Source organism: Podarcis gaigeae, assembly GCF_964106915.1.
Source record: "Podarcis gaigeae genome assembly, chromosome: 3".
Taxonomy (NCBI): Eukaryota; Metazoa; Chordata; class Lepidosauria; order Squamata; family Lacertidae; genus Podarcis; species Podarcis gaigeae.
In genome coordinates, this window is record NC_139680.1 from 45,962,623 (window position 1) to 45,989,382 (window position 26,760).

Genomic DNA, 26,760 nt, shown 5'->3' on the forward strand with positions numbered 1-26,760 from the left:
TTCAACCACAAATATAGCCCAATATGCTGCATAACAATTCTGTAATGCCCATCCCTATGGGGAAGTTTGTTAGTCTGTTTGCTCAAAAGTAAGTACTGTTTGAGTCTAGAAAATGTGCTTAGGAATCCAACAGTGTCCCCATTTGGTGTGGTTTAAAGCAGTTCCTACTTCTCCTGGACACAGATGAGATCTGTCCATTAAGTGATCATTTTCTGTTTCTTCTTGCCTCACGTGCATGATTACAAAACACAGGAAAACATTCTTGGATCAAAACAAGCGACAACATTATTGTTTATATATGCAAGGTAATTTGGCTCAGGCATTGGGTGATTCCCCATTCAATTAGCCCATATGGTGGCTGCTGACCAGGGAGTTGATTCTGGGTAGGATTGTCCTGTAACTTACATCATAAAGGAGCAGCTGACTTAGGGAGTGTGTATGAACAAAAACATCTCCCCTAGGTGAACATGCTGTTAGTCACTGCTTTACTCTGTCTTTTCTTACTGATCAATGGAACTAACAAGATTGTGTGAAGTAAAGAATGGAAGTTACCCTTCTCTTAGCACTCAGATTGTAAACAACAACACTCCAAAATAACCATTCAAAACTAAACATGTTAGAATGAAAACTATAGGAACAAATGACTGGACTGAACCTAAACCACTGAACTGCTTAGCATCCAGTAAAAGCCTGTGCTGCAGATAAATTAAAGTGATGACTGAATGGGCAACCTTGCATTAAAAAGCATGTACAAGGATTGCCTCTTTCCTTGAGCTGGTGCCCACTTAATCACAATCCCTTAATGGCTCACAATTGATATCACAAAAGGGCCAATCCACAATAGGACCCTTTAGCAAACCTGAGTCACTGAAAAGCAGTCAGAAGCAGGATAAAAATGCTTGTTAATATAGTGCAACACCCCCCATTACAGTCCCACAGCTCCCACCCCCACATAGCTAGAATTGCAAAGCTTGGGGGTGCCGCAGAATCCCTACAAAATCCCCACAGCCCACCTTACAACAAATGTGCAGGTCTAAAAACTGTTGAGTTTGAGGGAATGTAAAGGTAAAGGTACCCCTGCCCATACGGGCCAGTCTTGACAGACTCTAGGGTTGTGCGCTCATCTCACTTAAGAGGCCAGGAGCCGGCGCTGTCCGAAGACACTTCCGGGTCATGTGGCCAGCGTGATGAAGCTGCACTGGTGAGCCAGCACCAGTCTTGCACACGGAAACGCCGTTTACCTTCCCGCTATAAAGCGGTACCTATTTATCTACTTGCACTTAAGAGTGCTTTCGAACTGCTAGGTGGGCAGGAGCTGGGACCGAACGATGGGAGCTCACCCCGCTGCGGGGATTCGAACCGCCGACCTTATGCTCAGCAAGTCCTAGGCACTGAGATTTACCCACAGAGCCACCTGCGTCCCTTAGAGGGAATGAGGGAGGAAGAAAAACAAAGAACAAAACTAGAACCATCCAAGTGCAACATTTTGATTGGTTTTACTTATTTTACTTATTTATACAATTTCACTATTGCAAAAAAGGAAGGAAGGAAGGAAGGAAGGAAGGAAGGAAGGAAGGAAGGAAGGAAGGCTCCAGTATTCACTGGGATCTAGGACCAAAATGCCAGAAATTAGCTTGCTGAATTAAAAGCTGCATTGCACTGAAGAACATGCACATAGAGATACAGAAGATTAGCAAGCTGAGCAGTGAATACTTTGCTTGTCTTGGGTTCATAAGAGATGCTCATGGGCAGTACAAGGCAGATGTCTTTATGCGGGTCAACGAAACACCTTGCTGTTCATAAATGATCCAGAGCATAGCAATTACCGATAGATGTGTGTATGTGTGTTTTGTGTCCAGCTGGTTAAAAACCTAAATCTTATCTTGTTAAAGCAAGTTATTTCTTCTCTATACTTTGCATTGTGGGACGCGGGTGGCGCTGTGGGTAAAAGCCTCAGCGCCTAGGACTTGCCGATACATGGTCGGCGGTTCGAATCCCCACGGCGGGGTGCGCTCCCGTCGTTCGGTCCCAGCGCCTGCCAACCTAGCAGTTCGAAAGCACCCCCGGGTGCAAGTAGATACATAGGGACCGCTTACCAGCGGGAAGGTAAACAGCGTTCCGTGTGCTGCGCTGGCTCGCCAGATGCAGCTTGTCACGCTGGCCATGTGACCCAGAAGTATCTGCGGACAGCGCTGGCTCCCGGCCTATAGAGTGAGATGAGCGCAGACCCCTAGAGTCTGGCAAGACTGGCCCGTATGGGCAGGGGTACCTTTACCTTTACTTTGCATTGTAGCATGGCTATTAGTAAAAAAAAGACCTTTAGAAGGAAAAACACCATTCTCTTTGAATTCATAGGCACACTGAAATAGTTCTGATAAACATAAACCAAGTATAAGCAGTCATTTTGGATGTGTGTAGAGCCCCTTCATTCCTCCTTTAGTCTGAACTGAGATAATATGAACGACTCATAGGATTAGACCATCTTCAAACCTTTGTTTAATATTCCAGCTGGTTCTAAAGTTTACAACTGCAGTTCCCAAATTCCGATGATAACCTAAACAGAAGTACAGTAGAATGGCTACTGTATAATCATGCATTTTGGGGGAGTAACCAGATGAGCAGAGCATAATGAAACACTTCCCTTATTTAATGGAAATTGGCAAAATATTTGAATATGTTATATATTGGTTTATTTTGATCATGCAGGTTCTGGCTCTCATCAGGAATATGCTGACTGGAAATGGCAGAATAGCAGGTAGGGGGTACTTCCTTTCATATACTCCATGGAGATGGAGATTTGAGCACAACAGATTGTATACATCATAGAAGAAAGTTAGTGTACATTGAACACTATTGTGTTCAGCATATCCAGGGCTTTTTTTTTTCAGCCGGAGTTCACCGGAGCTCAGCTCTGGCACCTCTCAGGTGGGCGCTATTGCCATCTAAGAGAACAAGGGAGAGGCACATGGTGAGCTCTGGCACCTCTTTTCCTAGAAAAACAGCACTGAGTATGTCTTTTATAGCACAGAAACCATTTCCATGGAAGCTTTGTGTATATTAAAGCATACGCTTTAGAAATTTATTATATTTGTCACCTTTTCGCTGTATTGTGGGTAAGGTTTGCTTCGATGCAGATGAGGAACACAAGTGCCAACTGACAATATGAAGACGCATTTCTTAACATGATATCTTTTCAAAGGCTTAAAGCTGGACACTTCACATCACAAGGGGATATTCAGTATTTCAAAAATTTATATTGGGCAATTTTTCCTTTGCCATTCTGCCGTAACAAAATCCATTTCATGTTTTTCTAATGATTACTAAGGCAAGAGATAACGTATTTTGTGTGATTGCTGTGGCTGACATAAAAATTAGAATTCGTTACCTTTCAGAGTGTAGTAATAAAGGGGCAAGGGGCAAGGCACTTCATAGTGCTTTTACTTTTTAGCCTTATGAAAATCTATGTGCTTCAACAGCAATATCCATATGCAGTGTAATATATGTCTGTTAGCAAATACAGCTAAAAAAGCTGCCTCCTGGGGAAAAAACCATTTTTGAAAAGACCTGCTCTAAAATCAAAATTGAATTATCTTGGTCAATATTTTTTGCTTTTAATTTTAATGGCAAATATTAATAAAGCCCTGTAAATAAATAAATAAATGAAAAGCCGGGGACAAACTGATCCCCCTCATCCCCCATCTTTTGTTGTTGCAGCGCTGTTTGTATTTACATCCAGTCATTTATTGCCCATTAAAGAAGTAATGCTATGTTAATGTAAGGGAAAAAATCAATGCTACTCAGATCAGTAGCTGTGGGGAAACAGTGCAGCAGCTGGTTTGCAAACAGCAAGCCCACATAGATCAATGAAATTACAAGCTAAATCTGCTGATGCTCACAAACTGCTCCAGCATTGTGAAGTCTAACCTTTCTCAAGTTCAAGATCTCTGGCAAGCCAGCAATTGCTAAATGAAAAGGAGGGTGGGGAGGAGAGAGAAAGGAAAAGAAAGAGAACATATCAGTGGACTTGTTTGGAATTTTCAGCATCATATGTAATATTCCACTTTTGAAGTTATCAGTATAACTGCACGTTTGTAACAGATATAAAAGCCTCTGTAATCTCTAAGTGAGCAATGCTGCAATCTGCACACTTGGGAGATTTTCTTTTCAAAAAATGTTCAAATCTGTCACATATTACCTTGAACTGTAACACTGGAGGGGTAGAGAGCACTTCTGTAATGTGTTTCGTAATGTGAATTCCAGGAAATAATTTATAAATGAACAACAGCAGGACTTCTGGGATGTGCTAACGGCCTTTTGTTTCATGCCTTGAATGGTTGCCTTAAAAATATTCCTTTAACTTTGTATAATTAAATCTGTACATATTGCAAGATAGAGTCATGTTGATCCTTTACACACATTTGCCACACAGGAAAACAACCACCATGGAAACAGTAAGAATGCAATCCTAGAGAAGTCTGCTCAGATATAACCCCCATGGAGTTTAATGGGGCTTACTCCCAGGTAAGTGAGTATAGTATTGCTAATATTATACATTGCTTGCTTATTTTTGATTCTTCGCTGAGTGTTGACTATGTGATGTGATCCAAAGAATGCACACCTCTGGCATGACCAAGCTTTCCTACTCACTTCACTGCCAATGGTGCGCCGCACATATTCATCTATTTTCATGAATGCAAATGTACCCTTTTTGGAAGTGAATAGGAAAGTTCTTATAGATGTCAGAGGTTTGTGTTTTCCCTCTGAACTCCCTCAGATACCAATACTACTTGTTTGCCTTTATCTATTCCACAAATGCCAGCTTTGAAGGGGCATGTTTGGTGAAGAGAGGAATACACTGAAAGAGTATGCACACATTCCAGCTTGTCAATATCCTTCTTAAATTGTGGTGCCCAGAACTGGAGAAAATAATCCAGGTGTGGTCTGACCAAGGCAGAATAGAACAGGACTATTACCGTACTTCCCTTGATCTGGACACTATGCTTCTGTTGATGTAGCCAGAATAGCATTAGGTTTTTGTTTTGCTGCTGCATCTCACTGTTGATTCACGTTAAACTTGTGGTCTATTAAGACCTCTAGATCTTCTCACATGCACGACTGTCAAGCCAGTTGGCTCCCATCTTATATTTGTGCAGCTGGTTCTTCCTGCCTAAGTGTAGAACTTTTATTTGTCCCTATTGAAATTATTTTTGTTAGTTTGGGCACAGTTCTCCAATCTGTTAAAGTAATATTGAATCTCAGTTCTGTCTTCTGTGGTGCTAGCTACTAGTCCTAGTTTGGTATCACCTGCAAATTTGATGCACATCCCCTCAATTCCTTCACCCTGTAGAACCCTACTTGTCACTTTTCCCAGGATGATAAGGAACCATTAAGGAGGACTATATGGGTTCGGTTACTCAACCAAATCCACCTAACGGTAATCTTATCCAGCCCACATTTTACCAGCTTCTCTTCAAGAATATCATGGAGAACTTTGTCAAAAGCCTTACTGATATCAAGATACACTATGTCCACAGCATTTCCCTCATCCACTAAGCTTGTAACTCTGTCAAAAAAAGAAATGAGATTTGTCTGGCATGACTTGTTTTTGAGAAACCCATGCTGTGTTTAAATAATCACAGCATCCTTTTCTAAGTGCTCACAGACTGACTGCTACCTAGGTCTTCTTTCCTTTCCTTTTTGAAGATGGGGCAACATTTGCCTTCCTTCAGTCTGCAGGGACTTCACTTGTTCTCCAAGAATTATGAAAAGTTATAGACAGAGGCTTTGAGATTACATCTGCAAGCTCCTTTAGTATCCTTGAGTGGAGCTTATGAGGTCCTGGAGATTTGAATTCAAAGTAGCTGCACAATGAGTTAAGCGTATTCATATTTTGGAGGGGAAAAAACACGATAGGAGATTTAGGGTGGCATCTAGAGTTAGTCCTATTACCCTGAATAGGAATAATGTTGGCTACAACCCTTAATATTTTATGTAGATGTGAGTGGATGATAAAAGAAACATGTATCCTTCCCAGCAAATGGAAACTACCACCCTATGTCCACTTACCTGAGAGTAAGTATGAATGTATTTGATGGGACTTTCAGATTAGACATGCATTGGTTTGTGCTGTGTGTCTTTCACTCCAGCATGCTATCAGCACATCAGGAGCAAGCAGAGGAATGAGTAATTAGTTTGATAGTCTTGGATACTTCTTTTCTTGGTCCAGATAAATCTATCTATCTATTTACAAGATTTCTAGCTTACCTTTCGGAGTGTTACACACATTAAAACCTGATTCACCGTAAACAATGGCCAATAAAAGGGAGAAAAAGAGAGACGTGTCAGATAAATACAGTGAACATCCATTTAATTGCATACTACTGCATTTTTTTCATTGCTAGGAATTTCTCTCATCCCCAGAAAGATATAAAGCAGATCAACAAGACTTATATAATCCAAAACTTTTGAAGGGTGTATCTGCTTGCAATACCTGTGAAACATAATGATGTGTATTGTTATATTTGGAAGTTATAGACCACAATCTATTTATACGGAACTAATACTTTTAGTCAGCAACATGTACATCAACATCAAAAGATGCATTCAGTTTATCGCGGGAGGCTAATATGACCATCATGACAAAGATGTGCCTCTGATCTGTTCCTGAAAGAAAGTAGAGAGGCCCTTTCATGCACGGGAGCCTTAGGTGTACATGGGTGCCTCTTTGTGTATCAAGAGCCAATAGACTGTGCTGAGCCTTTTGTCTTAAATCTAATATTTAGGGAACTGAAGGAAACAAGACAAGGATTATCTATGACATTTTCATTTTTAGATACAGTGCTATATTTGCTGGTAAAGCAAATGGCTGTCATGCATTCATTGAATAGTGTGAGTAGTAATAATAATAATAAAAATCCATCCACTCTGAGCCTAGGATAAGCTTTAATTTGTTCCATAGGCAAATAGGAAAATGGCTGTGTTTGTTTTGCAGCTACAGTAATGCAGACAAATAAAAATGAAATATGTACACTGTAAGAAACTCTTATATTCCAGCACTGGAAACAAAGCAGGCAATGGACATGGGTAGCCTTTTTAAACCTTCCCTTCCCCCCTACTATTATACCCCCCCCCCAAAAAAAAAAATCAACAACCCAAAAACATTTCCATACCCAGTGATCCTAAGCAATAATTCCTCTTTACTGCAATAAGTACCTGCTTTTGAGGAAGAGAAAGCTGATGAGCTGCAGGCTTCCCTGCTGCTAAATTCATTTAACAAGCTACTCCTGATGTTTTCTGCTTTTAAGGCCAATGGGAACATTATAGATTCCCCCCCCCCCCCCGAATATCACAGTGAACCAGAAACTTAACTACTGACGTAATGGCCCAAGGTTCAGAGCATCAGAACAGGATATTGTCCCCATCCACAAAAAAGAACATTTACTCAAAAGTGTTGCTTGCTCTTGGTATACTGAAGCATACATGGACCTTAGCCCGAGGCCCTTGTATCCAATAATGCTAGTGTGAACTTCAGAATTCCCGTGCACACGTAGAGCTCTACACAAGCAAAAGCTTCCCCATTATTTGCACTGTCAAGGAAATGTCTGTGAACGCCGTTGACCTTGCACATTTATACTTCTCAGACTTTGAAAAGCCTGGAAAAGTTTGTGCTTGTGAATTTTTTAATGCAAAGTAGAATACAGAAAAGCTTTAACTCTGTGGCAAACAGGGTAGGGGGGCTTGTGTGTAGATTTTGTAGTGAAACTAAAAGGCAACACAGCAGCAGTATGGCAGGAGGTTGGGGTGGAGTGGGGTAGAGCGGGGGACAGCAAGGCCAAAAGTCAGGTCCAACGAACTGACAATTCTCAGCCTTGTGGAATAAGCGTATCCTTACCCTTTTGCCCTTAATGGCTAAGGAATTGTGAGCTGCATCGTTTCTGCCCTGTTGAAAGGGAGAGGGAGACACATGTATCCATACTGTCCCTTGTATTTCTGATATTTTTTATGATCTGTGATATTGTGTGTGTTGATGCTGGTCTGTGACGGTATTAATAAATTCATTCATACACATGTATCCAGTCTCTACTCTTGTTTCGTGCCTTTTCCCCTTCATCATTCTCACTGCCATCATTAACATACAAATATATGACTGAAAAGGTTATTATTTATAGAATTTATATCCTGCTCTTCCTTGGGACTGATCTCAGGGTGGGTAACAGCAAAGCAAAATAAAATAAGTAAAAACAGAACTCACAGTGAAAGCAATCTAGTAAAACGTCTGACATCTGTCATCTGCCACCATGCAGGCTCCCTGTCACACCAGAAGTGTCTGTGAGAAGAGAAAGCTTTTATCCAAATGTTAAAGTTGTTACTAGCTGAACCTTAGGGAAGGGCAGAGTGCTCCATAGCCAGGGTGCTATTGCCAAGAAGAACAACACAATTGTATAGGTGTTGTTTTGGGATGGCCATGTGTCCTACATTACAAAGGACAGCTCTCCATTTGAAGGGCTGTCTGACCCAAGTCCAGTTTTGAAAACACCTGGATCGCAAGACTGAGCAAGGATACAGGTCACCTAGTCATAGCCTGCCCTACTACATTGGGATGTATTGCATTTGTATTTAAATTATAGTAATTATTTCTAATTTTGCATCTATGCATATGGATTAGCATATGCAAATTTTATGCAAGTCAGTGCTCTCTCTCTTTTCACCATAAGTGACCTTTTTTACCTTCCTTCCTGGCATGCCACCTAATGTCCTAGTCCAGTGGTTTGGAGATGCAAAGGGGTGCACTTGTTTACAACTAAAGGAATGGAGTGGTCCGTTTCTGCTTACGGAATCGAACCCTGCCCCTCCCAAGCCACTGGTGAGTAGGGTGGAGTAGAAGGTGCAGGATAAGACGGTGCTATCTTCTTGGTAGCATCTCTTCCACTTAAAATCCACAAAGTCCTCATGGGCCCCAGAGTTGCTTCCCGTCAGTTGTGTGGGGAGGCCGGGAAGTAGCATGGGCAGAAGTCCTTTGCATGCAGACCTCATGGAGGCCGCGCTATGAGCTGTTTGTTTTGTTAAAACAAGTGTTTTTGAAGTCAGGAGTCACTTTAAGATCTGTCAAACTTTTCCTGTCAACCTTCAGAGGTCAAAACCAGATGTGACACCTAAAATTCAAATGCAATTAGTTGGAGATTTACTGGGATTGTATGCCAATTTCCCAGTAGCTTAGAAGTGACATAGCATCTAACCTTTGGCAATCCCAAGAGAGGTTCAGGTGGTTATAGCAAACTATATTGGGGAGTAGTCCAGCATGCTGCTAAAGGGATAAAATCATAGCCCATGTTTTCACTGCGTAATTACCACATATGCACAGAAACAGGCCCACAGCAAATACGTGGGCTCTTAGTACACAGCTGATGTATTTATTTAAAGTGCTGCTTGTACGACATGTTTTGCTCTTGGATCATTAAACTGAAGGACTTGTGCAGCCATGCTTTTTAAATGAACAATGTTTGAATTAGGTGGTGCACAACACACTAGATTCATATCAAACAATCAAAGTTCGGTATGTACCTTCTTAGTCCTTCACTTTCCACTATTCTTGGATAAATGTACCATAGGTAAGGCACTAGTCAGTTCATGTTATGTGGTGCTGTGAGTAAAAGAGTTTACACTAGAAACAAAATGCACTTTGTGTTACGTCTCTGCAATGGGCACTATATGAGTTTGAAGATAATACAGCTCCAACAGGCACACTAGCCTAAATACAGTCTCCAATCAATACTGTATTCTGCCTTGACAGAAAGCTGAATTTTTATCTGTTAAATGTGTGAGCTTGGGGCAGCTATGTGTCTGAAGTGGTTTAAATCTGAAATGTGATGCACTGCACAGAAAGTTGATTGACATCTTTGTTTATTGAAAAGTATTACATGAACAACAAAACACAGGCAGATACAGAACACTCCATAGCAAAGTGCAGCTGTATTATTTTTCAGTCCTATGTGTGCTGCCTCTTTGATGCTTGTCTGATGTAATAAAGCCACAGGATATAAAACAAACAAGAATCTTTTGTAATCCAGCAGTCAAAAAATTTGGACATGATTTGGGAGGGCAAGGGATGGGGAAGTGTGGCGGTAGACAAGGGAGGAAAAAATGTGATTTGGCAACCCAGATTTTTGTGCCTATTCATCCCCAGTGAAAATAAATCCGAGAGTATTTGATAAGCAAAGTGAATGTGACCAAGTTGTGATATTTTACATGCATGCTAAAGAAGTGAGGGGGAGAAAAAGATATTAATGACGAATATTAAAGTATTAAACATACAGAATAAGGAATTAAGTTCCATTTAAATTTTATGTTAAAATAATTATCTGTTTCAATTAAATTTCGCTGTGCTGTATTAAAGCTTTATTCTGTCAAGGTAAATAGAGGTTAATGCTGCTGTTACTTCTACCAATGAAGTATTATCTTTAATCTTACTTTAATAAAATAGTTGTGAATTGCGTGGTAGGGGTAATCGCTATAGGTTAATTTAGAGACTTATCAAATCCTCTCATAGAAAACTAGGTGGATTTTTTTAAAAAAAATAAGAAGAAAGGGAACTCTCACAAAAAATACTGAGAATTACATAAGCATGAGCAAAGGGTCCTGTTTTATATAGTCAGGTATATCCACCTGGGCTCACGGAGAGGTGGAGGGGGGCCACACAGTAAGAAGACCACCCACTTTCCAGTGCCTACAGAAAAGAGCAGCTGAGGATTTCATGGTGCACTTCTGTTGGCCTATATTTTTCACTTGTTTTCTTTTCACTTATTTTCTCATGCATTGACTAGCAACATAACACAATGACATTAGAAGAGCTGAAGATCAGGCAACTGGCCAGTTCAGCCAGATGCCATACAGAAGAGCCTTTATCTAAACCACAAACTTATTGTTAGCAGAGAAACATAGCAAAGGACTCTGTCATCATTTTTTCTGTTGGCCAAGAAGTCAACTTTGGAAATAGAAATAGAACGGTAGCTAAAGGTAGGGCATATTTGATGGTGTAATGGAGTGTTATAATCTGCTGTAGTGAAGCCCCCAAATGTGAAAAATGTTGTTAGGGCCTGTGAATTCAATCAGAAATGTGTCCCAGGTTTAATCCACATCAACTCTGATTTTACCGTTTGCATCTATTTGATTCAGTCATATTTTGTTTGTGTGGTCAAATGGAAGAGGGCAAGAGAAAAAATGCAGGCAATCAAAAGTGAAGCATAAGTTGCAGTAAAGTTATAGGAACACATGGAGCTGTCTTATCCTAGGACATTCTGTTGGTCCATCTAGCTTAGTATTGTCCACTCTGACTGGCAGTAGCTTTCCAAGGCTTTGCATCTTTCTGAGCCCTAGTATCTGAGGTATTTTTGTCAGGGATGCCAAGTATTGACTCTGGGACGAACTGCACACAAGGCATGTGCCCAACTACTGGTTCATCCTCAGGTCAGAAGGATAGTAAGCTTGTCATTCATGCAATCACTGATTTGTAGGAAGGAATAGGTGCTTATCCTGATCCAATGGATAGCTAAGCTTTTGGGCAACCCTCTGACATGATGGTAGACACTACAGGCATGGTTCTCTGTGGAAAGAGATCCTAGTTTTGATCTATGATGTGAAGTCCCCAAAGATCTCTTTGCATATGCCTTGAGTAATTTGTGGAATCTGGCTTCACGGTCTGTCCAGTGGTTTGGTAAAGTTAGGGCTGCCATATGTCCAGGATTTCCCATTATTATTAACCCATCACCCTAAGCTCAACTTACTTTTTGAAATATGGCAAGTGGTGATTCAGATGCTACTAACAACTTACCAGGGACTTGAATGCCTAGTGATTACATTACACGTTGATACATTATTTCAATATTCACCCAATATCATTTTAAATGTTTCTAACAGTGTTAACATAGCACCTGTCTTTCTCATTCCCATGCTAACCATGTTTACTAAAAAATGTCCCATTGATTTCCTGAAACTTTCAGTATGTAAGTGTGTGTGCACATGTGTGTGTGTGTAGGAGTGTGCTTTTGGTTTTCACATTCTACGTAGGACAGCTGGGAAAACAAAACAAAATCATTATTCCCTTCCTCGATATTTTTCATAGGCAAAGAGCCATTTGCTTCAGTGTTTTACAAGGTTTAGTGCCAGCAAGGTGGTACATAAAGCCCTACTGAGTATCGAAAGCTGTTTTTATCCTGGAAATATTCAAAGCATGCAGGAGTCTCTAAAGTGTCTGTTCCAGGGATACATTAATGCATTTGAAAGGATATTAAAGCTTAACATAGAGGGGGGAAATTCCTAGCGGCAAAATGTAAAACTGCTTAACAGAATTACATCCAGAACTTTGTGTATTAGATTTGAAAATAAATCATCTTATACTTGCTCATATTAAAGCTGCATGTCAGTTTGAGAGACTTAGAACATTGGACAGGTTTCATTTTTCTGGTTCAGAACCCTTCTGTGGTGTGTGTGCACCACAGAGAAGATGGATGATGACCTATTTTCCTCTGTACAGAATTTGTCTAATGTACAAAGTTAGGCAGTTCTTAAACAGGGTTGAGTAAAAAATAATAATCCTAACACACAGCCCCAAACCTCCAGTTCCTGTAGCCAAATAGTCTATTGCAAAGAGAGTCATGCATTCATTAAAGAACCTTTTCAGTTTAATGCTTCCAATTAACCTTTACTGAATTTATGTTCTACATTAAGCAATAGATTCTTCCGAAAGGCATAGTGGATTTGATTTCCAGACTAAATGGTAGGGACAATTTTATTTTACTCCACAGTGAGTAAACCAGCTCTTAAGAGTGTATTCCAGATTACTCAGCAGGAAGGAGAGTTCCTGCTTTCACAAATCCATGTGAAACAGAGGTTGTAAACTCAGCATTAGCGAAGTGGTGTGCAACCAGTTCTGGGCAGGGTTGCACTACCCTTGAGGGAGCAGGTTTGCGGCAGCTTGGATCCAGTTTTGTTGCTAGAAGATCAAGTAGCTTCTGTGGCATGGAGTGGTGGGTGGTTTGCCAGTTGTGTCCTCTCTTGGACAGGGATACTCTGAGCACACATATCCATGCACTGGTAAATGCTGGATTTGGTTATTGTAATATGTGTGCCTTTGAATATGGGTTGAAAGATTTCAGCTAGTACAATGTGTCTCTGGCACAGCTTTACTGATGGTCACCTCTGCATTTGAAGCAAATGAAATGGACTGAGGTCATACGTGCTGGAAATTTAACCTGGTAGCTGTGCTTCCTAAATGGCTGTGATCTAATTGTGTTTACTGAGTGTACACACACCTAAAATGAAGACACAAAACAATAGGCGGAGTTTGACGACATCACACTATTACAAAGATTCAGTCTGTGCAAGTACATCAGCTTCCCAGGAAGAATGATCTGCCTCCCCTCTCTGCATCTGAGATTTGCATAGGTACAAGCACAGACCAAAGTGGGTTTCTCCACAAACCGCTAAACATAACTGCACATGGTATATTCCTTTTGTGTTCTTGATTAACTTGTGAGAAGTTGTTGTTTGGAAGTTGCTGCCTTGTGTTGGATATCTAGATGTGATTACCTTCTTGTGGCTTTTCCCTTCAAGCTGTATGATTCAGCACACATTTTGGAGGCCAGGTAATCAGTCCAGCAACAAGCGATTCTGGTGTGATTGTTTCAGGAGGCTTTCTCAAGCCTAGAATCTGAGGAAATCATAACACATTAACAAGGCCTTTGATTATGATACATCAATGTTTTCTTTTTTTAAAAAAAAATGACAGGTCACTGATCAGTTATGTATCCTATATTACTTTCTAGTGAGATTGTATATTTTCCATTTTTATTTTGTATTATTATTATTATTAGTAGTAGTAGTAGTATTATCCCATTACCCTAAGTTCCCACCACCCTAATGTGGTTTAGAACATTAGAATGCAGTATTCAAAACAGTTTGAAAACACCTACACTTACAGAAATAAGTTGGTTCTTAAAAATATGCACCACTTTGAGTAATTTATAGAGTTGTGGTTAAAAAAAATGTTATAAAGTAAATCCTGTTCTGGTCCAGAGCCAAATTACTCTGGAATTCTTTGAGTATTTATTTAACTGAATGTAAAATTGCTAAGTGCTGTGCAAAGGGCTTTCTTTGTTTTTTAAAGGCCATGCCAGGAGGCAAAGAATGAAAACTTAAGGATAAGACACATGGTGGGGAAAGGAAAAGAAAAGAGAAGAGAAGAGAAGAAGAGAAAAGGAAAGGGAAGGAAAGGGAAGGGAAGGAAAGGAAAGGAGGCAGGTCTGCCAAGTTAACCTAGTGTGAAGAGATGTGCCTTAAGAAAGCAGTTGAATATAATACCAAGATACCCCAGTGGTTGGAATGCAAGTGGAAAGTGGTGGAGGTGGGAAATAAACTAATACTGGGATAAGTAGAAAATTGGTACATGTTGAACAAAGGTCCAAAGAAGAGTTTATATAGGCAAAGGCAGATTTAGGGGAGCATGACTGGTTCGCTTGCACTGGGTGCTGAGCTGAAAGGGCACCACAGGGGGCACTGCAATGATGAAGAACAATGGAAGGTGAGATGGAGGGTGGATTTTGATGTTGCATGGGTGCTGCTGAAATGTTAAAGCCCAAAGTCTGCCACTGATATAGAGACACTAGACTTTAAGGAGCAAAACCATGGATGGGGTTATTTGCAAGTAAAAATAAGAAGCTTAGAATGAAAATAAGAGAAAATGAAGCTGGTAAAAGTAATGGTACAAAAGGATATGATCTGGATGAGAAGCATTTGTGGTTATGATGCTATCTGTTCCATGATAAATTTAAGGGAGAGTGCAGAGGTTAAAGAGTCTTAAACAGGAAGGCCAGCAAGAATGTCAACAATAATTAGAACAGCAGTGGCCATACATTTTAAAATATTTAATAAATATGAAATTATTTGTCTTACTTGGTGGTGCCCAGAGATCTTGTGTATCATGGCACAAAGTTATTGTAAAGAGCCTAGCATATGTTAGTAATGTTGGAATATGCTTTGGAAGCCATGGCTGACCCATACACTGCCAGACAGTGTATTACATGCTGCGAGACTCTTTCAATAAAGTGTTCTCCAAAGCCATAAGCTCTCAGTGCCTACTGTGCTATACAGCTGATTGGGTTGCCACCCAGCACAGAAGGTACTACTGGGTTTTTAAAGGACATGTCCCAAATGTCATTAGATGACCAAACCTACCTTACTGTATTTAGAATAAGAAAAAAAAAATTCTGCAGGAAGCTGACAGATAATGGTGATTTAGTTGCTTTGTCCTCGATATTTATGAAAATGTGTTCATTATTTTAAAATAAAATGCTGTATTCAGCTTCTGAGCTCATGAGATTTTTTTTTTAGGATTGAGGAGAAAAAGAAACCAAAGTCTTCCAAAGGGGAAGAAATTTCAAAAAGAAAAGGAACGTTTTTCTTGGTGGTTTTCAGTATTTTTAGTACCTCAAAGCAGTTTCCCTTAGGGAAGAGGTTTTTGATCTATGCTTGCCCTGACAGTTTCACGCCGGGTGGGCTCCTGTGACAATAGTCAAAGAGAGAAAGAAAGGTTAATTTTCACAGTGCAGGGCTGAAGTATGGAGCTGCCCCATTGCAGAATGTTGAAAGATTTTGTGGCCTACAATAGAACACCAGGAACTCAGCAGCTGCAAAGAATTATGGTTAAGGGAGTATTGCATTACCGCTAGTTCATGGAATATATATTTTTCCCTTCTGAAAATATATGTGTGGTAAACATCTCAATATTTGAAGGGAGTCTTTTTATGCATAAGTATGTACAGCCCAATGCACTTGTTGTGGTGTCTTTTATTTTCATCCCCCAAAGCAGCCCCTATGTGGCATCCCAAGCTCTTCTTTAAACTTGGAAGACTTAAAAATGCAGCTTGGGATGTGCCTTGAGCATGACATTTCTTGAAGAAATAAAGTAAGAAGCCCTAATGTGTGCAGATCTCCATGTACTTGCAGGCCCAGGCGTTGGGCTCCCTAGCCCCCAACCCCCAGAGAAATCAAAGACAACCGAAACAGGGTTTTGGATCGAAACAGGCCAAATCTTTATTGAAAACAGACAAAATACGTTTGGCTTGGGCATGGGGCAATTAAATACCAGCATTTGGAGGGGCAGGCAGAGACTACAACCTCTCCTCTATCCAAGCCTGAGATGGCCCCAATGCCCAACAAGGTTGTGATAATTCCTATGAGGTAGGCAAAATCAACAGGCTGGAGCCAAAATGCCTGGTGGACAAATTCCTACCTGGACCCAGAATACAGCGACCACCTTAGCCACAGCAAGCTCATAAAACAACCACGTAAACTGAGGAAGGATGGGTGACGAACCTGGCAAGGGAAAGAACAGGTAAGGGCTCCAGGTGCAGGCTGCTTAAATGGCCAGGACACAGACCTAAGGAAAGCCTTCCTGCTCCATCAGTTCCGCCTCCCAGCCCAGCCCACATCCGAGCCTGCACCCCCATTTGCCAATACCAGGTGCAGGCTAAGATCCAGCTCCTGATTGGCGGCACAGGCTTACGCCCGTTCCACCCACCAGGACAGGAGGCCGATCCTGGGATTCCTCATCGGTGCCTTGGAGGAGACTTTGCCATCCATCAAAGCTGTCACACCACATGGGTGAGCAGACTGCTCTTCTCTTGTGCTATTTTGTTTTATAATTGTTTTATCTATAGTTATTGTTTTTGTATATTTGTGTTTGAACCTCTATACGTAAGAACTTATAAGTTGGCACCAGATCATTTTTGTCATATCTTTATGATTATGATTAGTCTGCGGGCTAATTAAATAGGTTACAATGACTTTGATAGTATCCACCTTAGGAAAGTAGCTAATAATCAAGATGTGACATAGGCCTTCCTTATACATTACTTGGAGTAACATGGTTGCTGCTATACTGTGATTTCATACCTTCTCCCAGTAGTGTCTACAAACTTGACTTGTGTGATTAAAATGGATAAGATGGTTTTATAATGTGCTAGTAACACATGCTGCTGCTGCTAGTATGTTAGCTATCCATGCAAATGGCTAACCATATAGGATAATGCTGCAGATGTTACCTGGAGGAAAGATGCAGGAGCTTTCACAAGATGATATGCCTCTCTAGCTGCACTGGAACTGAGTCACTAAAAGAACACAAGATGGCATCACCTGCTTTGTGAATTGGAGTTGGAGCAGATGTTTTGGAGACTTGTTTTTTTTGGTGAGATTTGAGATTTGGTGAAGCACCTCTCTCAAAACACTAGAACCTGGAATCATCCGTTGAAACTCTTTTCAGCAAGACAACAGGCAGTATTTCTTCACAGAATATTTTGTTTATGGACTTCCCAAGACACATTTGGTTGGCCACAATGGGAAATATGATGCATAACTAGTTTATGGAGCTGTACATGATTTTCAAAATGGTTTGATATTTCCTAATGTCAACTTGACCCCCATATATAAACTTAAAGTGGTGTCATTGTACAGCACAAATGAAATCAAAAGTATGGTAACTTCTGCTTCAAAGCAATAAATAGCCCATTATATTAACTTCTGAAATTAAGGCTCTGATTCATTTATAGTTGAAAGTTTTTCCCCATTAGAAACAAAGTATAATACTACATGTATCTGTAGTTTTCACTGTGAGATTATTCTTATGAAAAGTAATATAATTTTGAACATTTTTTTTAAAGAATTGTCACAAGCAATTTTTGTGACCTGCTAGCATATCAGTACTTAAAGACAGAACATTCAGACTATAAAGAATACATTTGAAGGGGGGAAAGTATTTGTGTGTATATGGGAAATGGCCAGACTCTAGGAAATGCTTCTGTATTGTTAGCCAGTTTGTGGAATCCCCGGTTCTTCACTTGTCTCATGTGTTTAAATGTTATAACGCAAATATGCTTACATAAAAGCTTATTGATTGGAAGAATCACTTGCTTTTTATGCATTAGTTAATCAGGCTACTGCCTTGAAATTGGTCCAGGAATCCACAGTGGAACCCTTCCTAATTCATCTGTTTAAGTCTCAAATGGTTTCATTGCTTCACTCACTTACTAGCACTGCTGGAATGTTAGTGCTTTATGATTAAAGGATATTGTTGTTCTTTTCATCCATCATCCTAGAGTTCCCTATTAATAATACAGGCTCCCTCCCCCCTTTCTTTCTTTCTTGCTTTTTTTCCTTCCTTGTTCTGTTTCTTAAAAAGCTACTTAGATTTTCTGTTGCTTTCCATCTTGTTTTCCTTCCTGATGGGCTAGCTAGTTTCAGGAAAATGAAATGAGAAAGGAGAAATGTCATCAGTACATCTTCAAAACCGTTCCCACTTTTCACTGATTGAATAATGAACTGTGGTAAGACAGAAAAGCAAATTAGGCTAAAATGGGAAAAACTGAAAAGGTGGGATTGCAATAAGAAAAACCCAATTGCAGAGGATAGTTGGAGACTTAGAAGAATGGAAGCAGCAATAACAGCAGTCAGAGGGGTTTTAGTTCTTATTGCGGTTGAATTATACCATTGGGGAAAGCCTTCAATTATATTTCTCTTAAGACCTATTACTGCAATCAAGAATGGAAACTGTAGATCACCTGCAAAATGTTCACCTCCTATATACATGCAACTGCTCATCGTTTTGCATTTTGTATTAAGAACCTTTTTGTGGCTAAAATGAAGCAGTCTGGAAGGGGTGGGGTAAATAAATACGTGAAGCAAAATAGTTTGTTTGTTTTTTAATTACATTTCTCCCCTATAGGTAAATGTGCATGGGAGAGAATGGTCATATGAACACCCTATATAATGGGGCTTATTTATCAGGCAGCTGGTGGCAAAGGCCCGGATGTAAGATTGGGCTAGATAGGAGCAGCGTTTTGTATGTGGGACAGGAATCCTGCCAAGTGAAGCCCTTGGAACATGTCAGCAAACTTCATATTCAATCCACAGGCTCATAAAGAGATGAAAAATGAGCCTTGTCCAAAACTCTTACTTCAGCACCCAGTGGCAAAAATAAAATGTAAGCTTGGGACCTGGTCTCTTGGAAGCTGATTCCACCCTCCCTCCTCCCAACTTTGCAACAGGCCTCTGGTGGTTACAGATATTGATCGTCAGAAAGTAATCTGTTCAGGTTTGGGGGCATGCCAGTACAAATTGTGGACTACATTCCCTTCCCTCCAAGGACATGTTGAGCTTTTTATATTGTCCACACAGCCTCACTTGTCAGCTATCTTATTCATTGCGCTCTCTCTCTCTCTCTCTCTCTCTCTCTCTCTCTCTCTCTCTCTCTCTGGCTCTGTGTGTGTGTGTCGGGGTGTGTGTGCATTTTGGGGGGAGGTTATATAATTAAATGCATATCATTGCAACCAACGTTGTTAAACAAGAATTTTTTGTCTGAGGAAACCCTTCTCTCTCTCCACCCCCCTCCACCATTTTTCTTCTGTAATCATTATTTGATTCCCTCTGGCTGCTTGCTACTTATTTGTGGTAGTACCATTCATCCATTGAGACCTTTCCATCTGTCACACCGCTTTGCTTCCTCCTCCCTCCCCCGTCAGAAGATTTAGTTTTCCAACTGTGCCACGGCTGAATTTGTATGCATTGAGTGTGCATTTTTATACAGTATTGGGTTTTCTTCCCCTATGTTCCTGGATGGTAAAATAATGCTGGAGAAGACAAAGCACAGATACACAAGAAAAGCCTGTTCTACTTGTAGAACTATCACCATTTTAATGGAAGAGCTCTGTGTTGCTTCACAGCTGGATAACAGGCAAAAATACGGCTAAGGAGGTTTGTCTCTTCATAGAGAGGCAGTGATGCACATTGCTGCCTTAAGATACAGCTGTTAAAGGGTCAGGAGCCCTGAGGGGGGCGGAGAGAGAGAAGGTAGCAATCATATTCAAATGGTGTGTGTGTATGAGAGAGGAAGCTATTGTTTTTCTTGTTGGATAATGAATGCACACCAAGATAACTGCATTTGCTGAAATTCCTCCATGATCCTTAAAACATCATTGGCCACCATTCTCTTTCTGTGGGTTGATTCATATGCCTTTATATTGTAGGTTTGGTTTTGTTTTTTAGGGGGGGGGGGTTAAATAAAAATGATGAGATTTTTCAGTTCACTTCAGGGGAAGGAAGAGTACAGAGATCATAGCTGGTGGTGATCTGGGTCAACCTATCTTTCAAACATTTTCCAGAATGTAAAGAAGTATGTTTGGACCACATGCCAAAGTATTTCTAGGAACTTAAAACTGTGGGAGACATTCAACTAATGGTTATTTTCCTAAACATCATCCTTAAGGATAATATTTCGTAGGACTTCATCCTTAAGGATAATTAGTAGGAAATTAAAGCCACAGGGACATTTTCACTATGTGGTTTTAGCAATCTTGATTTAATTAAAAATAATCTATGGTAGCGACTTGGATCCACTGGAGAATCTTGATGGTAGAAGAGGGGAGGTAATTTTTTGGGTTTTTCCTTTTTTCTGTCATCATTACCACCTCTCATGCTATTCCATAATATCCACAGGTTCTTCAAAGCAGATTGGGCAGGATGTGAAGCAGTGTAAGGGGAAGCAGGAATCTCCAAAACTGCTCTCCTTCCACCTGTGGGAGCATCTAGTTAACAAAGTTCTGCTGGAGGGAAGCCTGTACCTAAGCCATAAGCTGTTCATTTTTAAGGAACAGCCCCAAAGCTCTGGTTCTCTGATAATTCTCCTCAGTTTACACGGCAATTAGATAAATACCAAATTTGCACTGTATATTGAAAAGCATCAAAACTAGTTCAGAGATGATGGCTATGTATGTGGAAATTCTTGTCAAAAAAGCATAAATATATACAGTGGTACCTCAGGTTAAGTACTTAATTCGTTCCTGAGGTCTGTACTTAACCTGAAACTGTTCTTAACCTGAAGCACCACTTTAGGTAATGGGGCCTCCTGGTGCTGCCGTGCCGCCGGAGCCCAATTTCTGTTCTCATCCTGAAGCAAAGTTCTTAACCTGAAGCACTATTTCTGGGTTAGCAGAGTCTTTAACCTGAAGCGTATATAACCCGAGGTACCACTGTAGTATGAATCTTTGTCTTTGTTTCCCTTTAGGGGATGTGGAGGGGAAGATGCTTTAGCCAGGCAATATTGCTGAGTGATTTTTTTTCTTTTTCTTTCAAAAAGTCGCGCACAGGAAGGTATTTTATGCTGAGTCATACCACTAATTGGTTGATCTACCTCAGTTTTGTCCACGCTGGCTGGTATATAACAACTATACAGTGTTTTTAGAGAGAAGTCTTTTTAAGCCATTTCTGAAGATGCCAGGGGTTGAACCTGAGACTTAAAACAGATCATTAGTTCATCTAGCACAATATTGTTTGTACCTGGGATGGTGAACCTTGTGGCCTTCCTGATGTTGTTGAACTCCCATCATACCCAACCAGCAGGGCCAATGGACAGAGATAGTTGGACTCGTAGTCCAACAACTTCTGAGGGATCATGAGCTGCCTATCCTTGCTGCCCTCTGACTGACCGCAGCTCTCCAGTTTCAGACTGAAGTATTTCCTGGAGATACTGTAAGTTGTTCCTGGGACATTCAGAATGCAAAGCCTTTGTGCTTCTGTCTGTGAATGGATAGGCGCAACCATTGTTCAGGTGCTACTAAAGAATTAAGCAAGTCAAACAAATGTGCCTTTAGCACCTGTGGGGAAAATAATAATTGGGAGAATTTTTTCTGAGAATGGCATATGATGTTGATCTATAAGATAGCAAAAATAAAATAGGGAATGGCACACGCAGTTGATGGATTATATGGAACTGGCCGAAATGACTGGCAGAATCCGAGACTTGGGAGAAGAAACATTTGAGGAAGATTGGAGAAAATTTAAAGACTATTTGGAAAAACATTATAAGTTGTATGAATGTTAAAAAATGCACCTTTTAGGAAATTCTAGCTTCAGTAATGTTAAATTCAAGAAATGGAAATTAAGGCACAAGGAGCCAGAGATAGAATAATGAAACAACTTTATTGTGTTAAAATGAAAATGTACATGATTTGGGTTAAAATGCATTTGAAATTGGGTAACATGATAAAAAGGAAGATACAATAAGTATTGAAATAAGTTAACAAATTGCAGACGTTATGTATCACAGAGAATGCAGGGTTGGGAAGATGTGGGGAAGTCCAACAGATTTGGAAAAAAGGGTAAGAAAAATTTGTAACTTTTCTTTTTGGCTTTTATAACACGTTCTTTATTCTTTTTTCTGTACTATATAAAACTAATAAAAAATATTATAAAAAAAAAAGATAGCAAAAATAAAATAAAGCCACAAAGCAGCATGAAACATTGATACCATTTCCAACGTCAAGCCTTTTGGGGGTCTGGGCAAAAATACGCAGCAAACTGGATGAGAGAAACACATCTGACTGAATAGAATTCACATCATTTTGTTTTAGAAAGTCTGGGAGGCCTTGTGAAATTGTCTGCCATTTCCGTAAGTTTTTCTACAAGTAGCCTATAAGAAGCAAATAGGTACTGAAGTATCACCACCATTTTTTGGCTGCAGAAGTGTTTGACATAAAAGATACTTCAGTTCACTCGAAATAAACGTCACTCGCAACCTAAATACATTTTGCTGAAAAGCACAAATAATAAATGTATGTGCAGCTTTTGTCAAGGGTGTAGCTATTTCTGGCATGTGGAGTTGTTTGTCCCCCTAAAGCCAGTGCAGTTTTCTTTCTCGAAATTTATGACAAGAGGCATTTGGGGGCTTCAAAGCCACTTCAGCTATCACAGCAGCTTAAGAATCAGGCTGCACTTACATATGCATACACACACACACACACACACACACACACACAGCTACCTTTTATTGTTGGATGTAATTGCCGTGCACCCGCACACGCGCACACACGCGCACACACACACACACCTTTTATTGTTGGATGCGATTGCATGCATTGGGAATTGTGGGTGGGAGGAAAAATATACAAGGGGCAGGGGAACTGAGAGGACTTGACTCAAACAAGTATATATCGCCTCTTATACTTATGCCAGTAAAACATAACAACTTGAATGTAGCAAATTAACACTTGAATGATAACTCAAAATGACACTGATCTCCTCAAGAGCAGTCTGTATGCAAAGATGAGTAGTTTATCCAAGGTATGACCATGCATATTTTTATTCAGCAACTGACTTGCAGCATTTTAATTCTGTGGTATTACATGATTTAATAAAAACCTTGTTAAAATCACAGTGGTGTTTGTGTGTGTGTGTGTGTGTGTGTGTGTGTGTGTGTGTGTGTACTTGGGGAAGTGACAGTAGAGGCTTTTGTTCCAAAGCTGTTGCCTTTTCCTCCCCTCCTAACACTCCAGTTCCACAACCCAGACTGCTAGTGTTAAATGAATATATTTGACAGGAGCTGGGTCTTTTGGGCATTGCAGTAGGTTTTCCTCATCTTGGCATGTGAAGATTGAGAGTGTTCTTTGACACTAGGAGCAGAGGATGTGAACACAGCAACTTTCAGGGCATCAGAAATGTCAGCATAAGGAACAATCAGCAATGTAGACTTGTGCTGAGGTAATTTTCCCACACTATGCCATGAATTCAGTCAACTCTTGCTCTTGTGAATTCTGGCTTGACAGAGTCTCCCTTGTTGTTGGTAAATAATACACAAAGTGTTCTGTCAGCATCAAGAGTTATCCAGTCCCCCTATGTAGTAAAATAAAAAAATATAATCCTGGTGCCTCTGTTTGAAATCTAACAAACATACACTAGCCTACCCTTCAGTTTTGTAGATTCTGCTCTAGAAGTTCATTTTCAAAACATTTCCCTCTACAAAATAGTGTGTTGATATTGCCAAGGTTTTGGAATGCACCTTCTTTCCCAAAAAGCAAAATCCACTAGGAATCTTCAGAAGGAGAGGAAGGCATTTTGCTATATGAGGTGAAGGACAAGATGGTGCCCCCCACCCCGGTCTATTTACAAAAGCAGAGTCCTCCATTGCACCTGAGGGCAGCAAGATAGTTTCAGGGATACAGGGTGTTACAGTGGGAGGAAGAGACAAGAAAGCCCTGCTGCACAAGCACCCTTCCACTAATGCAAATTTGGATTCAAACTTATGTTTTGTCTCTAGCCAGGAAGTGAGTAATTAAATGGTTAATACAGGAAGAAAGGAAGGAGAGAAGAGAGAAGAGTTCATTTCTACTTTCACATAGCACCTTTGAATCAAACCTTGTGTCTTCCTGCATCTTGAAATTATATGCCTAAGCCAAGTTCTTTCTTCATACTATAAATCTGCCACACTATACAATACAATAAATTTCAATTTAATTAGCAAGGCTTTGGTTTCTTCAACAACCCATGTTGATTAAAAAAATCTTTTACATATTTAATGAGGGGAAAAGAAACCCAGAAAAGACAAAAACAAAAACAGTATTGATGCTAAATTATTTTCTGGTCATAAACCAGGGACATTGCAGAAGTCGTAACGTTTTGACCATTGCTTGATAGTTGTTTGAGACATGGTCGTGAGGAGAAAACACTGGCAGCAATGACTGATGCTAAATTGTTGACTGGCCATGTTTGTGGGATCAAAACCTGGCTTTTAACAAGCTAGAGGATGCCTCGGCAGCGTGCGTCTGCAAGTGATGAACCATAGGTCCCCATTGCACATGAACCAGGAAAGTATGGACACGGAGTCATGTTTTGTAAGTTGGCTTACAAATCCTGGTGTGATTTGTAATTGGGAAGCAATTAACCATATGTTGTCGTTCTCGCAGGAAACTATGGTTGCAGCTTCCTGGTTTGGTTACACAGAGGACTGAAGAGGCTGCATGCATATAAAGCCTGGGGATATTCAACTTATTCAGTGTAGACTCATTGAAATTAATGTTCATGACTAACTTACCTCCATTAAATTTCAATGCATCTATTCAGAGTCAAAGCTAATTGAATACATAGGAGTGCACTGTAAATTTTAAACAATCTTGAAACATAGTACGAAGTAATTTCCCTTTTTATTATTGCTAAAACTGGACTGGTTGGGAAACATGGCATGTAATCCTTCCCAATCTTCCTCTTGGGGAGTATTTCTTTTGTCTGTCTTCATTACACCACTGTGGGTTGACACCATGTTTCTGCACCTTGCCAGCTCCCAATCTCCCAACAGATTTCCAGGATGCCTTTTAGGCTGAAAGCATTGCCAACTTCACTAGCTCCTTGGATCCTGAAAGAACTAGCACATTATTATTTTCATGACTGTCTGGATGTGGAAGGACGCTATTTGCTCTGTGATATTTATATATTTAGGTATCTGCGTCTCTTGATGCATGTTTCACTCATGCTTTCATTTTGTTCAGCTTTTTTCACACTTCTCATTCACAGGTCATGTTGCATTTTATATTTATTGTTTTGACACTGTAGATATCTGCATTTTAAAAAGATTGGGAAATGACAACCACATATATTCTTACTTGCACTGTTACTTTCTTTTTAATGCCTTAAAAAAGAAACCCACACACAGCTCGGCTCAACAGCGACATTTTCCCCAGTATATATCATAATTAATTAATATTCACAAAAACTACCATGAAACACTATTTTTTAAAAAGGGAAACAATTTATGTAATCTGTATATGTGTACAGATCTTGTTCTCTTTATTAATACAGAAATTAGAGCTGAACTTAATTATCATGAGTTTCAATTTTCTGCTCAGAATTTGCATGTTCACTGAGGGAGAACCTTTTATTAAACCGCATGAAAACGAAAAGCTTTTTACCTACATCATCTACAGCTCAGAAAGATGTGGAAATTTATTTTATTTTTTTAGGTACCTGAGTTTTATTCCTACTCTCTGCTTCCTGTAAATAGCAGGAGAGTTGTGGGAACACAATGCTGGACCACGTGGGCCGCTGGCCTAATGCAGTAGCTCTACATGTGTCCTTTAGTGTATAATTCCTAAAGAAGCCCTCACGTTCTGGGTAACTTCCAAGGCAATCCTGAAGGTTGTTTGATCAAGGAGCTGCACAACTGACTGTACTAAAGCATAAGCAGAGACACATAATATACTTTCTGTAAGTCCTTAACGTAGAGTCATCACACCGAAGAGTTTGAAGGGATGCCGATGGTCATCTAGTCCAACCCCCCTGCAATGCTGGAATCTCAGCTAAAGCATCCATGACAAATGGCCATCCAACATCTGCTTAAAAATCTCTGAAATATACTTGGAGTCGAGAGTGGATTTCATGCTCTTTATTCACCTCATAGCGGTTAGGAGGAATGGAAGTTCCCCCACAATATCTGCTTTATATACATTATTTACACAATGGGCTGCACGTGATTGGCTAATTCCGGGATTCTCCTGTAGGCCAATCAGGTTGCAGATTCACTTCCACCTGGAGCCCTTGTGGGTTTATAGCCGAATAAAGTATTATCTTATCTTATCTTCCACCTGGAGCTGGATTGGGTGGCTCCTGCGGACCAATCATACTGCTGCATTGTTCTAGGACCAATCAGACTGCTGCATTCTGAATCCGATTGTTCTAGGACCAATCAGACTGCTGCATTTTGGATCCTGTTCAACTCAGTACACAATAATCTCCAAAGAAGGAGATTTCATAACCTCCTTAGGGAGTCTGTTCCACAGCTGTTAATGTCAGAAAGTTCTTCCTGAAGTTTAGTCGAAATCTCCTTTCCTGTAACTTGAATCCATTGCTCCTAGCCTCCAGAGCAAGAGAAAACAAGCTTTCTCCATCTTG

The 26,760-nt window shown here is 40.2% G+C and overlaps 1 long non-coding RNA gene across 1 annotated transcript in view; it reads left to right on the top strand.

The window, feature by feature from the left end:
• LOC310841044 overlaps window positions 1-26,760 on the top strand; it is a 377,295-nt gene that overhangs the window by 149,622 nt on the left and 200,913 nt on the right. The window contains exons 6-7 of the long non-coding RNA XR_014562292.1: window positions 2,707-2,755; window positions 4,430-4,521. This is a non-coding gene — a long non-coding RNA (uncharacterized lncRNA). The remainder of the gene's footprint in view (window positions 1-2,706; window positions 2,756-4,429; window positions 4,522-26,760) is intronic.